Genomic DNA, 4,214 nt, shown 5'->3' on the forward strand with positions numbered 1-4,214 from the left:
CTGTCCCCCCGAGTCTTTATTTCATGTGTCTTCCAACTAAAGATCTTTTCAAATAAAGGTCTCACCATTACTATGAAGTTGAACATATACAACTCATCAAACTGTTTCCCAAAAATCTTATCACTTTATATAAGAAATAATTGAAGTCTAACAGTGATTCTGCAGTGGCTCTTGATGCTGGGCACAAGTTGCATGAGGTCTGTAGGAACAGGTGATAAAGGGAGTGAAAGTTCACTTGTGGTCCATTCATTGAAAAACCTGTCAATGGGCAAATCATAAAAAATGATATGTACCTAATTTAAACATATTATTTTAATTTGAATAACATAAGCTAAAATCTTGTATGTAGACGATTTAAACTTATGCCAATCTTTTGAGGTGAGGCCCAGATGTTTTCTTTGAACACAGGCACCCCCCTAGCATTCCAAATTTTTCTCCATGCACCGCACCAGCCTTCCTTCTTCTAAAGTGGAGGAGTCTTGGGATAGAATCTGATTTCAGAACTCTTCTGAATGCATACATGACTTTTTCACACTGAATGTTTTGTAGCACCCTGTCTTTCCAAAGCATCTAACACACAGAAATAACAATTCTTTCTTGCCTCATTAGTTTACACAACATTCAATAATTAAATCATTTCCATAATGAGTATGAATGGCATAAACAGGTCCAGGAACAAGTGTGACATCCTCTTGGTTAGCATGCAGCTCGAGAAAGAACAGAGGTCCCAGGTCACCAAGAGAGGAGCCTGTTAGTCGGTGGCATCCTGCCTTGTGTGGGTGTCACTTACGTCATGGAAAGGAAAGTGCAGCTGTGGTTAATCTAGTTCGTCACTTAAGGGGCTTCTGTAATCCTACCTGAATAACAAACGCTGATGTACTAGAAGGATAGAAACTGGACCGGCTCTCAGAGGACTGGTTCTGTCTCATTCTGCCCTGGTGGCTGACAGTTGTTGATGTAACTTCCTTCAGGGTTCCTGTTCACCAAAAGGAAAGGGGAGGGTGGACCCAGGGCAGATTGAACCAGTTGATTTCTCAGCTTTTGGTCAGCCCGTGATTCAATCTTCAAATGTCAAATGCTTTTCTAAGAACAGATGTTTCTTTGGTAGAAGAGCATTCAGAACCCAGTCCTTGGGCAGGAGGAATCAGCTGTTCCTATAGTAGTGTACATGGGAGGGCCACAGCATCTCAAAAATAGGACCCAAAGTGAGCCAAAGGGAGTTTCCAAATTTCAAAGTCATTATTGATTTAAGTCCATTTCTTGCCCTCACCACAGAAACCTGCAAACAAGTCCTTCTTCAGTGCCTGCAATCGACAGTCCCAGCAGAAGGGAAACATTAGCTCCAGGTCAGAGTCCCTGAGGCCGGGTCAGAGCCTGGCTCTGGTACCTGGGCCTGCATCCTAGAGTTTAGGAACTCTCCTGTGAGTGCCCACCCCACTATCTCTACCAACCTTCTCTGTCCTCCCCATGGGATGCCTGGAGCATCTTGGGATTGAGTAGGTTAAAAGAGATTCAAATAAAGAAATATTAAAATGCCACATGACTATGGATGTCCTGGAGGCTGAAGAACACAAGGGGCCACCTCAGCTGCCAATGTCCCCATGCTGCAGTGTCACACTGCTTGCTGGAAGGCAGAGAGCCCTGGAGGTCAATGAATTTGACCCCTACCTGTCTTGCATTTAAACACTGCTTTCCACTCGAAACCCAATTACCCTTTCCCTGTTTCCAGCAATGCTTGGCCCAGGGAAATGAAAAGGTGCCCTGTGCAAGACCTGGCTGCCTGCAGTCTTACCAACACAGTCCCGTAACAAATGTGCACCTTTGCCGTGGGTGGCAGAACATATTTCTCTGTAAAAAATAATTCTGCCATGGAAATATGCAGGACTTGGAAAAAACAGCAAAAGGATAAAAGGTCTTGAAGCAATTTCAGGAAAAAAGGTTGCCAGTACCACAAGCAAAAGCTCGGAAACACCACCTGCTGCTCGGATACTGGGCTCCGCAGAGGTTAGGGCTGAGCCCACCTTCCACGTTGGGCAGGGTGTCCATTCAGTCTTTAAGTCCTGGGGGATTCATGGGGAATTCGCTAAGGGATCAGGAAAGTCCCTTCCAGCTCTGAAATCCCATAAGCAGGTAATTTACAATTATGAAAGGAATGGACCTGAGGGCTTATACAGAGAGTATACATGGAGGCAGAAGTGGGGACAGTCACAAGGCATTTCTCAACTGAAAAACATCCATTCCTTTATTGGCAAATCAATTTATGTAGAGCCTCACGACACTTCTTCGGCAGAAAATTGACGGTCCTGCTCACTAGTCCGTGAAGCCCCACCTATCAAAAGTGATAGTTTTGATAACTGGAAATTTTGAGATGGTTGACATAATTACATTTTTTCCTATGATGACATCCCTTTGTATGATCTGGCCCAACTGTGATATTCTAATTAAGGACCATGTCAGCATGAAGATTAAAAAGAGACTCAAGTTTCAGTTTTCTTTAGCAAAACTTTTCTGGCTTATCCATATTTCCTGTTAAAATATGCTGTAATTATTTCAGAAAATGTTTCAAGGATAAATTGCTGATATAATCTTTTCTCATAAATAGTTGGAATCTTTTGTATCCAGCCTGTCTTAGTAATTCTTTTGTCAGACTAATCTGATGAGTCACACTACTGACTATTCACCATTTGTTCAGATTCTGTTTCAGAAAGGAGAAATGAAACACACCACTGGCAAATCCATCATTTCCCTCCTTTACTGAAATGGTTAATCCATAAAATAACCCTTTCTGGTGTAAGGCAGCAAAGTGGCCTGAATTCTAATTTGTACATTTTTATGAACACGTGCCAACCTCAATTCAAAGGCTTTTGGGGATGGAAACAAGATTTAAAAGACAATAAGAATGCTGACTCAGATTAATTAAATAGTATCTTTGCCAGAATTTAAAATCTTTCTCAAAAAGAGTCAGAATTCCTACTGTTAAAGACCTGAGCGACTGCCTCCTCCAGGAGGGTGCTGTCTGTACCTGCGTCATTTCTGTATCACCAGGGTCACCACACAAGCGGCCTCCAGTGATGCTAATGATGATGCAGAAGATTAATGATCAGCAAATGGATAGGAACACCCTGGGTGTGCCTATTGCTTTGTTTTCCACACCCCCGAGGGAGGGAGCCTGTGGAATGCCCTGTTGTCTGCGTCTTGCTTTCATCCCTGACATGATCAGCAGTGGTCAAGCAAGGCAGAAATGTAAACAACCATTTTGATAAAATGCCTGAGCCCTTTCTGCTTGGTGCTTATATGCGTTTATTGAACAAGCGTTTTTCAAGGGACTCCTAGGAGACAGCTCTGCACCAGGCACTGGGAGATGGGAAGGCGTTTGAATCCGACTGAAGACATGCCATGCACACCCGTTACCATAAGACCCCAGGACAGGAAGGGCAAATGTGGAGATTTCCTGGTAGAGAGCAACTGAGAGGGGACAGGATCCTTGTGGAGGGATGCCGTGTTAGGGAGGATTTAGATGTGTTTTCTAGAGCCCTCCAGGCTCCAGAGTTCAGAATGACGGGCAGGAACTAGGGGAAGTTAACAGAGCATCCCCAAGGATGGATGCCCTTGGTGCCCATGAGCGCTCATCTTTATAGCAGCTGGGGAACCTTCAAGCACATCGCAATCTCTGACTGCTTCCGAAAGAGGAAGCTCTGAAATTTTTCAAGTTCTTTCGCAAGATGACTGGAGTACCTCAGGAAAGATGAGGAAGATACTCTACTATGTTGAGATCGAATGAAGAATTCACAGAAGTGATGGGTTGTATTTTCTCAAAAGTTCCTTGGCTAATTTATTGCATCACCCAAAAGACCACAAAATGGAAGGTTACAAAGACTTGCTGATAAAAACGTGCATTGATAACTTCACTGATTCCAAGTGTACTGAAAAGAAGGGAGCTGGTTAGGGAGGTGCCTTATCAAGACAGCCTGTGGAACTGAGAGCCCCATGACTAATGGAGTCTTATTGTTGAGAGAGGTAATTGCATTTGTATGCAGAAATGGTGCCAATCCTAGCCTGTCCAGAGCCTACTTGGAGTGAAGTCTTTGCAGCCTTTTGTCATTCAGTGATTATCTCTTAGTGGAAGTGCCCTTTCCAGTCCTGCTTCAAGTACCACCACTTGTGCATATTAAGTTCTTTAACAACATGAACTGATGTGAAGGAAATTAGCCTTT

General features: G+C 43.5%; 2 protein-coding genes across 3 annotated transcripts in view; one reads left to right on the forward strand and one right to left on the reverse strand.

Annotated features, from left to right (window-relative positions):
* Positions 1–4,214, forward strand: part of FAM196A (family with sequence similarity 196, member A) — a 37,998-nt gene that overhangs the window by 23,416 nt on the left and 10,368 nt on the right. The gene's annotated exons all lie outside the window — the stretch shown is intronic.
* DOCK1 (dedicator of cytokinesis 1) overlaps positions 1–4,214 on the reverse strand; it is a 27,969-nt gene that overhangs the window by 1,906 nt on the left and 21,849 nt on the right. The window lies entirely within an intron of this gene.

The sequence above is a fragment of the Galeopterus variegatus genome, unplaced genomic scaffold (genome assembly GCF_000696425.1).
Source record: "Galeopterus variegatus unplaced genomic scaffold, G_variegatus-3.0.2 Scaffold6559, whole genome shotgun sequence".
NCBI lineage: Eukaryota > Metazoa > Chordata > Mammalia > Dermoptera > Cynocephalidae > Galeopterus > Galeopterus variegatus.